Source organism: Leucopleurus acutus (genome assembly GCF_964270905.1).
Source record: "Leucopleurus acutus genome assembly, chromosome: 9".
Classification (NCBI taxonomy): Eukaryota; Metazoa; Chordata; class Mammalia; order Artiodactyla; family Delphinidae; genus Leucopleurus; species Leucopleurus acutus.
Window position 1 is genome coordinate 36,392,697 of NC_139144.1, and position 13,363 is coordinate 36,406,059.

Genomic DNA, 13,363 nt, shown 5'->3' on the forward strand with positions numbered 1-13,363 from the left:
AAGCACTATTCAGATAGCATAAACTGGCAATAGGTTGACTAGGAAAATTCTGGACATTTAAAAAAAGAAAGAAAAATAACCTGTTTTTATTAAAAAAATAATCTTATGCTCATTTGCTAACAGTCTCACTGTTAGCATATAGGTTGGGTGGTTTGTTTGTTTCTCAAATCAAGTTGACTTAAATTTAGGCAGTTTCATGTAACGTAATAAAAATTGCCATTACGGGGACCAAATTGCTAAAATAAAACAAACCATCCAGTCACTATTTCAAAAGGCCCTTTGCCTAGGTAGTCAGTTTTAAAAAGTGGTTTTGGGAGAAAAAAAAAAAAAGTTTCTTTAAAGTTGCTGTTAAGGACACCAAGAATGCATTTGTTACTTAGGTCAAAAGAGACCAGAAGTAGTTTCTTAGCTTTGAGCTGGAACTTGAAACCTAGATATATTTTCTGCTTTTCTTTCTTTTCATTTTGCTCCTTAATAGCCTCTGATCAAACTATCCATCCTGTGAAGTTTTATATCTTCAAGTTCAACTCTGTATAGGTGTTCATTTTTGTTTCTCCATGGGAACAAACATGTTGCCAGGGAAACTGGGCAGCGCAGAATATAGATAGTACAGAAAGGTTTATAGGAAGAATCAAGCTCCTAACACAAAGTAAACTACGTACTGCAGGTACTTCTAACACCTAACAAATTATGGCAACTCGAAAAGAGTAACTTTTATCAAATTTTGGAACAATAAAACAAAAGGAAATTATACTATTTTCTCAATAGAAAAAAAAATAAAGGTTTATTTTTCATTAAAAAAAATAGAAACCACCGAACAGATTAATTGTGGTGATTATTTGCATTGAATAAAAAAGATGGCTTCAAAGATTTTCTTTATATGATGGGATATAAATACACTGACATGTCTTATCGCACACCTCACCTACTATGAAGTATGCTGGACCTCAGGTCAGGGAAAGAGAAATAAGCAGGAAAAAGGGGGCTGGGATCTAAAGTGGGTGGGTTACCAGCACTCCTAATCGTAATATCTGAGATTAGGAAGACTGAGATTGTGGGCCAGGAATAATTTATAAGGGGTTGGAATCTGGTGGGAGACGATATAGCAATAAGAATTCATGGCAGTGCTAGTGTTTCAGCTCCAGGCAAGGAAAGGAAAGAGCTCATTTAGTTGGAAGCAGAACTTCAGTCAGTGTCTAGGGAAGGAGTGTGAAGTGCCAGGCCAGATTCTAGTCAGGGGCAGGTCCCTTGTTAAACCAGTGGTGGTTTCGCTTAGGACACGCGTTGCAGCCCGAGGAGTGGAGGATGTCTGCAGGGACAGGAATCCGATAATGAAGATTGGGCAACAGAATGTTGGGTGGGAGAGTGGTTGCAGCTTGCCAGGTGCATGAATGCGTAGTCACTCCACAGACACTGGATTCTGGGCACAGTAATGCGTGTTTAATTCCAGGCTCCATTTAATGATTGTGGTTAGAAGTCTTAATATATTGCCTGATTGCATTAGGATTGACTCCGAGAGTGGGAGGGACAGAGACTGAAACAACGAAGTTTTAGGCAACAGGGTGATGCTGATACAGCGATTGGAGACAAGAAGAGACTTAATATGCCCCAAATCAGCCCACAATAAGAATTCTACATTTATGGTTTAATGCTAGTACAATTGTGTATAGGAAGAAGCATTTGCAATTCAGTGGCAAAAGAAGGATGCTCACACAGGGCCCACATTTAGTTTCACGTTTTCAGTGGTAGGCTATCCCAGCAATTATTTTATATTACCTTTAAGTAAGCAAAATGTCTGATGTGACAACAACCCCTTTAATAAAAGTAAGAAAATAAACTTCAGTAAAAGAGTTAACTTTCTCAACTTGTGCCTAGGTGCCATCTCCGTATCTTGTAGTTTTCAGTCCTACAGTGCCTGTTTGGCAGAAGCTCAAAGCCACTGCAGGGAACCAGTTTGAGCTGCACTTTGGTTCATGAAGTCTGAGATCAACAGACTGGCAACTCTTCAGCTTTCCGAAATAATGTGGTCGTGCTGTGTGTGCCTCATCACACTTTGGAGTTATGGTTCATTTAATTTCATGGAATAAAATAGGCTTCTATGCAAAGTAGCATTTTCACCTATAAGTTAGTAGCAGTAAAACAAAACTATCAATAATTTTGAAGTAAAAACCCAGTGTCTCCCATAACTTGCATGTAAATTCCCCATGCCATAGTTATAGAAATCCTCTTACTAATATAAAACAAAAAATACGAAAAGTCATAGACAATTGTCATTTTAAAAGGAAGTGAACATCCAAAAGAGGAAGATGAGAGGTTAAAGGAAACATTGGAATTAAAAATGATACTGACAAAGTTAAGAAAGAATGAAAATAAAGATTTTAAAATTATTTTTAAACTGTAAAACTTAATGTAATGTGTGATGTCCCTCTTATGATTTGTAGGTTGAGAGAAAAACGACAGCAATATGTTAGATCCTTTCCACATGGCCCTGGTCACAGTAGTCACATAGCAGTGTTCTCCCTTTTTGTGTATGCAGTTATTTAAAGTTAAAAATTCCTCTCAAGGAAATATTGCCTCAGTGGTGGATCGGTGTCTATGTGACAAAATATTGTTTAGCTATTTCATGCATAGTACACATATAGTACAAAAACCTATCTGACAAAATATTGTTGAATCATTTCACTTCATTAACCTGTGAGCAAAAGAGTTTGCCATTTCTAATATGGGAGACACTGTACAGGTACTGATCTGGGGACTTGGAGTACACCAGTGAGCACAACATAGCAAGAAAGAGGGATGGTTGAAGATTTACAATGTAGTGAATTAGGAGCAGATGTGAAGTGCTGTCAAAGGTAAACAAAGGCAGTCACAGTTAAAGTGGTAAAAATAGACTTAATCAGCAATAACTATTGCGGTAGGGAAAGCAGTCCAGCATGCTGTCAACTCAACTTTAATTTGTACAGAGGAGACTTGGTGTTTTAAAAAGAGAATGAAGGAGTAAGGAAGAGAGCAACAGAATTTTTCAGGGAAGTAAAAAGAAAAATTACAAAAGCAAGAAGGGGGCATTTGGTCCACATGAAGTCCATCTGGGTTTCCTAACTGGCACTTATCAAAATTAGGGTCCTACCCTCCCACAGAGACTGGGAGATGGGGGCCCTATCTTCAGGCGTCGGCTGGAACAAGTAGTGAGTTCTTTTGGAAGTCTTGAGCTTTCTCAGGCAGGTGATTTGAGGGGACTAGGGTCATCCTAGGGATGTGGCCTTGAGCTGTTATAAACCATACTAGCATTTATTCAAATCTTTATAGGCCAAGGTTGAAACCTAGTTGAGTCGAGGACTCAGAAGAACCTGACTAGAGTTTAGTCCATGAGGAATGTTTGTCAGTGCTAAGGAGAAATGTGCCTGGGAGGTCCCTCTAGACTTCACATCTGAAACCTCCAGAGTGAGGCATTAGAATTTTCCCAGCAGACACAGTGGGGAAATTAACGGGGCCAAATTTAGTCAGGGTGTGTGGCTTGTGGAGTGGCAGGAAATTATGTTGAAAGGTAGTCAGGAGTGAGATCATATCAAGCTACTGAGTTTGGATTTTATCCCATGGTCCAGTGCTTCTCAAAGTGTGGAACTTGTCTACAGATGACCTTTTGGTGGTACAAGGATGCTGCATTAAATCATAATTAAGTCACACAATTAAAAAATTATTTCCTTTTCAATTATCTTTTAACCCCTCTAATTAATTTAAGGAGAAAAACTTAGGTTGATACTAATCTGTATCAAATGGTATTTGCTAATTATCTTTTTGAAAAAGAGGGAGTGGATTTCTACTAAAATTTATTGACATTGCTTTATTTTCATTGAATTTTTAAAGATAATTTGTTTTATAGTAACTAATGGAGGTTTTTCATTTTAATTAATAATATGAAGATTTCCTTTTAAACACATTTAAGTTAAAAAATGCTGAGTTCATTTAAAGATAAATATTAGGTACACTAGCTGAAGGAAGAGTCAAGATGAATCCCTTATTTTGGAGTTGCTCAAAGGAGAGAATGGTGGTGTCATTAACTGAAATAGGAGTTACAGAAAAATAACCAGAGCAAAAGAAAAGGAAAATAAAAACCAAGAATAAGAAATGCCTTGCCAGTTGTTACTGGATGTACAACAAAGTTTATTTAAACCTATTGTCTTCCTAGGTCCCATTGCTTTAAGGTCAAACCCAACACACTGTAACATTTTCTACTATACAGCCAATAAAAGCAAGCCATGAAAACAGCCTTATTTGCAAAACCTGACTTCTCACTGCTTTGGTTCACCTATATCATGCCCAGGTAACTTTTTGTTCTGCCAGGCATTAATTCTAGATTATGTCCTTGGTTTCTAGTGTAGTTTGGCCTTAAACTTCAGGATTTTCTTTGGTCTTTATTTTACTGCTTTTACTTTTGGGCATTTATGAATACTATCCCCAGCCAAGCTTTGGACCCTTGTGTATCAGATCCTGGCACCAGTGTTCCTACAGTAAAATAATTGTCTTGTATATGTACCCCCTGTCTCACAGGATGATTCCTCCCTCTTGCATGCCAGCTTAGTAAGGGGAATTTGTAGCATAGGACTTTTTATGTATCATTCATTAAGGTATCTGAGGTCAAGAATGCCAAAGCTTTCTTCATTTTTGGATATCAGCCAGCCATTTTCCTTTTTTGAGTAGTTTAAAGCAAAATCTCTCTTTGGGAGCAAGACCTCAAACATTTTTTCTTTCTTTTGAAATAGATTTCTTTTCCTTTTGAGTTTCTCTTTGAGGCGTGCATCTGAAGGTATTCTCTCTGTCTTCAGAGATGCTGTGTTTTTTCTTATCAAAGAATACATACTGTATACGGCTATCATCACCTTGAAGGTGGCTTTTCCTTGCTGAATGGCTGTGGTGAGGTCAGTCTGCCTTTTAGTTTCAATGGACCTCTTCAAAATGAGTCTTAGAATAGCTAAGTCTTTAAGTGAAAAATTAGCACAGTCATATTTTCAATTCATCATGTATTATTTGTATTCAAATGAAGTACTTCATGGTTTCTCATTTTCAACATTTTTGGAAGTTTTGTTATATTTGGAGATAAAATAATAGATGCACACTTAAAAATAAGTTTTAAATTTTCATATGAAACATATAGATATAATTAAACCCAAGAATAGATGGTCCTTTCTACTGATAATCTATTTATTTTTCAATTTTGGGCTTGCTTTTACTGAAATTTTGACATAGGTGCCCAAGAATTAAAGGCCTGCACATGAATTAGACTTGTAAAAACACAAGTGCATACTTCCTGAACCATATATAAAGAAGTACTTTGTCTTGGCATATTTTGTGTTAACTTTAACACTTTCAGTTTTAAAAAGAGATGAGTCATTTCCTCTGTTTGGGGGATGACTGTGAGTGGTAAAAGTCTGGATAACTATATTAAGGTCACAGACATTTGTTAGACTACAGGATCCAAGTTCAGTTTTGAATTTCATCTTGTCTTAAAATAAGGTGATTCTGTAATTAAGATAAATCAATGAAGGAATAACTGATTTAGTAGGTAAAAATTTAACTCTTTCCCTTGTTACCATCTCCAGTAGAAACAAGGTGATATTCCAAGCCTTGGGTTTCTGAACTTCTCTTCCATGAGTCTGTAATGAGCTTAAATTCTTACAAAGGCATATCCTCCTTGCTTAATTTTTGGTCATGCAAATGCAGGACCAAGACTTTAGGTTGACGAGTGATGTCATAGCTATAAAAAAAGAGATGCTAAAGAAAACTTATACATCTATTCCAATCTTTAGTTCAGCATTTCAGCAGAATAAAGTAACTTCACTTACCATACTTAATAGCTGTTGTGACCTTGAGAAAGTTACTCAGTCTCTTTCAGCCTCAACCCATCTCATTCATTTGCTGTGAAGATTCAATTAAAAAGGTTATCGAATGTGGTAATATTTGTAAAATGCCTCAGATGTCACCTAGCATATAGTTTTGTTTTGTTTTTTCCCCAAAATTCTCTATCTCATCCCCCATTCCTTCCTTGAAAGAGAGATAAAATATTTTGCTTCTCCATGTCATCCATTTCTTGATGGAAGATGATGTGTTAAAATCTATAAAGATGAATGATAGGTAATGATAGATAATGACAGATAATGACAAAAAGCAAACAGATCATGACCTGGGTAAAATATCAGACCCCATTAGGCAAGATTGTCTTCTGCATTCACATGTATTACACATATAATGAGACAGAACAGTTTTTATTTGTTTAGTAGATGTAGAACAACGTTTATTTGGGAAGTTCTTGATAAGTTCTTAGATGAGGTAAGTTTTTGCAGGTATAGTGCTGGCTTCACCAGGGATTAGGAGTAGTGTGTGTGATGTAGAGATAAGGTTGTTTGTATACAAGGGAACAGAGGAGGACAGAATTAAGGGATGAGAAGGATGAGAATGGGAACAAAGCAGAGGCAACAGGAGATGGAAGAAAGCCGTTCTATGAATATCATTACTTTCCTCATGACCGTTGAAGTTACTAGACTCACAGAATGATTGTTGTGAGTGGGTTTTTGTGGATATAAGAAAAGTGACACACCTAAATCCATGCCAGGCCAACAGGCTGCATGGATTTAGGAATGGAAGCAACAGGGACCTAAAAAAGTAAACCCTAAGAAATTTACAGGTATAGTCATAATCTTCACAGGGAGGATTTGGAGCATCAAACTCAAACCAGTGGTTTGAATGAGACTCGCTTTGGTCTCTGTGTGAGAGGGTCTCGGGTGACATTTGCTTTATACATGGCCACATGACATTTCAGGCATCAATAGTCATGATTTAGAGTCATGATTTACTGCCTATATGAAAATCTGTGACATAATATCCACACTAGAGTTATTTTGAAATAGAAATGTTAAGTTCTTAAATTTTTATAATAAATATCTTCTCCATATATAAAGGAAAATCCTTTAATAGAGTTCTAATTGTGAGTTATTCTATAGCTCAAATTATATTCCCCTATCACAACAACAGACGTAGTAATGGAGATCCCACCCTTGTTCCTAGCTACCACCATTTTAAAAATATTTAGTCTTTGCTGTATTCATGAAAGGTCCATTATGTACACTGACAAAAGATTTTTCAAGACTTACGTATATACCTATAAAGACAAAGATAATCAAATGACCAACAAGGCTGTCAAATGAAAAGAAAAATATCATAGTGGAATGAGAAAAAACTGTTGCAGAGGGTGACTTTTGGAAGAAAACATAGAAATGGTTGACTTCAATGCCATGGCTGATGGTAAATGATTTGTTTACACATATGTCATTAAATATACTTGACTGATTTTTAAAGGAATGTGCATTTTCATATGATATTTCAGTCAATCTAAAGAATCTGAGAAGTGTTGGATTCTTACTCTGAATCTTAACAGATCTCTATGGAAAAGGCAAAATTGTTATACTCAAGGACAGTATAGAAAATGGCACATGGCTTCTTTTTCACTGCCACTGACCTAGCTCAGGTGAGGAACTTCTGGGTTTCTGTGACAGTCTCATAGTCACCTCTCTGTCTCTAGTCTTTGTCTCCTCTGATTTATTCTCTGTGGCTCTGTGAGTGATGCTTTACAATCCATTGCTATTACGATGAAAACAAAACTCTGTATAAGGCTCATTGTTCCTCAGTCTCCTTTGTTTACCCATACAGACATAATTGCAGTTCATCACACATGTGCTATGGATGCTGTCTCATCTTTGGACTTTTATGTAAGCCTTCTGAACTTTCTTCACCATTTCCCCAACACTTTCCCCTTCATTATTTTTTTTCAGTCCCAGTTCACAAGTCTCTTCCTTCAGAAAATCTCCCCAAGCCCTCAAGAGGGTTAATAATAGTTACCGTTTATTGAGCATTGTAGAGGGACTGGAGATGTCTTCACTGAGGAGGTAACATGTGAGATGAGTCTTGAAAGATGAAGGGTCAGGCTGCTGAAGAACAGAAGGAAGTTTCAGGCAGGAGAAATGATCTCCGTTAATATGAAGAAGAGGCATGAAGGGATAAGGAGAGTCAAAGGAACAGACAGTAGTTTGGCAGAGTGTAGGATATCAGGGCAAGGGAGGGGAGAGGTTGTTGAGAATTAGGAATGTCCGATTGTGCTGTGTATAGAGAGGTTTTAATGCCTAACCAAGAACTTATATAGGCTGTAGACCTTTCAACTTATATAGGCTTTACTGATAGAAATTTACTTTACCTTTACTGATAGAAATTTTAAGTTTGCATTACGAGGCAACATGGTCAGACATATTTTAGAAAGAGTATTCGCCAGAAGTGGGGGTAAGAGATTGAAAATATTAGGTTGAGAATGGTAGTTGGAAGACAAGTTTTTGGTTAGGCACAAATGAATGAACTGGAGAAAATGAAAGAGTAGCAAAATAGTCTTAAAAGTGAAATAATCCTTGGCAGTATAGAAAATAGCTATAAGAAAAATACAGGTGATAAATGCTTGTAAGATTTCAAGAAAACTTTTCTGTCTGTAAACTTTGAGGGGAATTTATTGAAGGGGATATTAGATGATGACTGTATTGGTTGGGGTCGTGGCTGGAAACAAAATTCCTGTCAAATGAAGAGATATTGATGCAGTGGTTCTTAACCTTGGCTGTGTTGGGGAGCTTTAAGAAAACTGATGCCTGTATGCTGCCCCCAAAGGTTCTGGTTTAGTTGGTCTGGTTTGTGGCCTGGCCATTGGGATTTTTAAAAGCTTCCCAGCTGATTCTAATATGCAGCTTGAGTTGACAGCCAATGCTTTAATGAAAGGACTGATTTCAGAGGTGTGAGCAGAGTTAAGAAATAAAGGATGGTAAAACACCAGAGACTAGTAATGGGGAAGAGGAGGGGCATCATTACTACCCTTATGGCCAAGAGACAAAGAAGACAATAGAAATAGATTGACCCAGTGAGAGTTGGACTTGTGGAGAAGGGGCCATTTTACCAGAGTTCTAGTCTGAGGAGGATACAGCTACTTCCAGACACTCAGTGCTGAAGCGGGGTGTATTTGTCAGGGTTTTCCAGAGAAACAGAACCAAAAGGATCTCTCTGTCTCTGTCTCTACAACACCACATGCACACACACACACACACACACACACACACACACACACACACACTTCTCTCTCTATCTCTGTCTCTCTGTCTCTCTGTCTCTGTCTCTGTCTGTCTCTCTCTCTCTCTCTCTCTCTTTATATATATATATATATATATATATAGAAAGAGATTTATTTTAAGAAATTGGCTCATGTGATTATGGAGGCCAGTAAGTCCAATATCTGCAAGGTGGGTCTGCAGGCTAGATACCAAGGAAGAGCCTATGTTGCAGTTTTAAGTCTGAAGGCTGTTGGCTGGCAGAATCCCCTTTTATCTGGGGGAGGTCAGTCTTTTATTCTATTTAGGCTTTCAGTTGATTGGATGAAGCCTACCCACATTATGGAGGGCAATCTGCTTTACTCAAAGCCCATCAATTTAAATGTTAACCTCATCTAAAAACCCTCTCACAGAAACATCCAGAACAATATTTGACCACATATCTGGGCATTGTTGCACAGCCAAATTGATATATACAATTAACGGCCACACAGGGAAGGATTAGAGAAGTAGTCCAACTTCTTTCTCTTCCCTCTTTCCTTCCTTTGGCCAAACAGCCTCCCAGAAGGGAACAGAGTGGAGAAGAATGGATAATAGATCTGGAGGGGCAAATGGAAGATGTTCTGCACATACCACTAACTCATTTATCATAGACTTGACCATTATTTTGGAAATGCCTTTTCTATTGTTACAATTCCAGTTTTGTTAGATTGAGCAATATTATAAAATTCTTGAATTTATTTTTTTAAAAACTATAGTAATGATCTAGTGGTTTCTAAAATGATTTTCTAAAGACCTTTACTGAAATAGTTTTCCCTTTCGACTAGGGTAACATAAGGAGGCTTGTGTCACAAGTGCTAATGTGGCTTTTATTAACAAATAAGAGCAGTATTAAAATTTATTGTCAGTTTAAAAGGAGATACTATCCTCTTAAATTTTATATTCGATGCTATGGCTATTTTCAGATCTTTAGGAAAAAATTTATTGCATATTATATATTTTAAATGTTCAGAAGGAAAAGATGTCTGTGCATAAAGGTGTAAAGAAACAGTATTTGCTATACAACCTGGTTGGTGATTGCAATAATTCAGGCGAGAAATAATGTGTCCAAGTAAGCAGCTATAGAAGGAAAAAAGAGAGCTTTGAGTCCTGGGATATTTGGTCTAGCAGCCTCACCTATTTCTTGCTTGTCTGTTATAATGTACTCCATTAATAAATGAAGGAAGGGCATGTGGATATTGATGTATCTGTAATTCACTGAAGTGAAGATAGTTGAGGGGCAAAGGAAAATCTTGTTTGAAACGTGGAAGAGTGTTGTGGGATTGATGTTTATAGACTGGGCAGTCATTTTACACCTATTTTACATTTTTAGGTATAATAATTGCAGTGGAGAGGCTGTTTCAGAAAAGAAGAGTGTACTGAAGGAAAGTAAACACAGATTAAACTCTGGAAGCCACTAATATTTAAGAGGTATATAGAGAACGAAATGAGGAATACTCAGAGAAGTGAGAGACAAACTAAAAGAAAGAGAAGTCAAGAAAGCCAAACTAAGAAAGGATTTCAAAGATGAGGTAGTATCAAGTGATAAGGAGGAAGATGTTAACCTTAGTGAGAACAGTTTCCATTGTTGGGGTGGAAGCTGAATTTCATCAGGAAAGAGTGTGAAGTGAGGAACTAGAGATAGTGAGGGCAGATAATTCTTTTAAGAAGTATGGCCGTGAAAGAAAGGAGAAGGAAATGAAGCAGCAGGTACGGAGGATGAGTGGAATTTCTTTCCTTCCTTCCTTCCTTCCTTCCTTCCTTCCTTCCTTCCTTCCTCCCTCCCTTCCTCCTTCTTCTCTCTCTCTCTCTCTCTCTCTTTGCCTATTTCTCTTTCTTTCTTCTTCTTCTTCTTTTTTGTATGGAACAAGAGAGTTAAAATAGCACTTTGTACTCATAGTTTAATATTCTGGATGTGGATGTGAGTTAATTTCAGATGTTGACTGACCCCAGGGTATGACTTGTGCAAGTTGAATAGTGGTAAAGATCTTTGGAATAGAGGAGGTCAATTGAGTAGCTCAGATGTGGAATAGGATGTTGGATAAGTAAGGATGAAGACTGTTGGTCAAATGACAATATTATTATTAAATGTCCAAGGGTTAGAAGATGAGAGCAGTAGGTTCAAGTAAATCGATGTAAAGCCACACAGCATGAGCTTAAAAGAAGAGACTTCTTGAATGAAAATAGATGTGTGATAAACAGAAAGAGGCAGTAGGGAGCCAGGAGGATGCCAGCCCTGCCTCAGGGGCTGAGGTGTTCATGTTGATATACGGAAGAATGTACACCCCCTACTGGAGAAGTCAACATGAGAAGAGTTGACCTCCCATTGATGTAAGATTTTTATTTTTTTTTTAGAAAAAGGCATTCAGGACATGACCTGAGAGAGCTTAAAGATTTAAGGATATAGAGGATTTGGGTTTGCTTGCTTCTTTTTCAGAATGGAGGGTTCCAAAGACCTGTGGAAGGGTCTGGAATGAGAGCAGAACTGGAGGGAAAGGAGCAGAATGAAGATGGGACTCTAGGACTAATGATCTTTATCTATAGTATCTAAGGTGGATAGGGAGATAAGAAGTTGTAGGTTAGCCAGAAGTGACATAGATGGGATTCCATTTATTAATGGAAATTTGATTTCTAGTCATTTTGGTAGTGGCATGGGCCCAAGTTTCCAGGTATCTGATTTCATAGATAGCCTGCTTCCTATAGGTACTAAGATGATCAAGCCTGCCAGGAAGCCATGGTGATCATTAAGCCCTCTTGTTGCTTTTTAGCCTCTAGCATGTGTCAGATGGGTCCAGGCTTCAGGAGGAATAAATAATTGTTATAGTTAGTGGCAGTCATTATAGTAAGCTTGACTAAATGTGGTGATTCCATTTTTCTCACTTATCCCTCAGCAGGACATATGGGAATCTCAGAGATGCCTATGGAAAACCTGTGGTTGATCAGTGGGATTGTTGAGGAATGCTTGTTTCCATCTCTTTCCCACAGGAGTTAGCTGTAGTTCCCCAGTAGCCTCATAACACAGAGTTAGTCCCTTTCAGTTCTAAGAGGGAAGAAGTAGGGATTTTCCAGGAGAAAGGAGAATCCCCAGTCTCAGTCCCACCATTGTTTATAATCATAAACAAAGGGACAAAATTCCTCAGTTCACAGCATGTGTTTTCATACTTCCCACTAGAACTTCACAGGACATGTATTTTCATAATCCATACCCTATCACCTCAGAAACTACATCTGGGTATTTTTATCTTATTGCAGTTTTGTGCATTCATTTCATTCTTACCTAACAGATGATGTCTCTTTTAAAAACAGTTATGTGTACATGTCATTTTTTAAAAACAAATATGACTCAGAGTATATTCACTTCTTGATTTTTTACTTCTTACTTTCCCCCAATATCTAAGTTGGGAGTGTGAGAGCAAATAGTTTGGATTCTAAAGGCACTATTGCAAGGCAAGGAAAATTATTCCTGTCATGAGGCATTTATGGAACCCACAGGGAAAGTACACTCCTATTGTGTTTGAGATGGAGAGTGACTAAGTAGAATAATCCATAAGAAAGAATACCGGAAATGAAAATTATTGAAAATTCTTCAACATCAGTTTTTCAACATATCTATTAGAGTACATTTTGGAACCACTGAAAAAAAGAATCAAAATTATACAAATGTATTGAGAAAACCATAGGACAATGGTCTTAGCATCATACTTCATCTTCAGTTTAGAAATTATTTTATGAAAATTATATTTGCATTTTAGTGAGTCATTGTATGCATTGTGAGTTCAGTGCTATTGATGACCCCTAAAAAAGTTTATCTGGGCATGATAGGATTCTGGGAAGATGGTGCAGTAGGAAGCACCAAGAATTCATCATCCCACCCAGACAAAGTTACAGAGACAGAATTTGGCTGATGTAATTATTTTGAAACCTTGGAGTCTAATGAAGACTTGCTACTTTTAGGGGAAGGCTTAGATATTAAATTATGCTTAATTGCAATTTCAGCACTTATCAGCTACCCATCGCACACTCCCCAGGCCAATGGCAGGCAACTGTGCACATGTTTCTGAAGCAGCTTGCACACAGCTTGCAGGAGCCAGAGTGGCAATGAGAACCCTGTCTTTCAAATATCAGGGATCTATGTTCTGATTGCTGATTGCTATTTCTGATCATGGATGTGCAGACATAGAAGTGGGCAACTATGT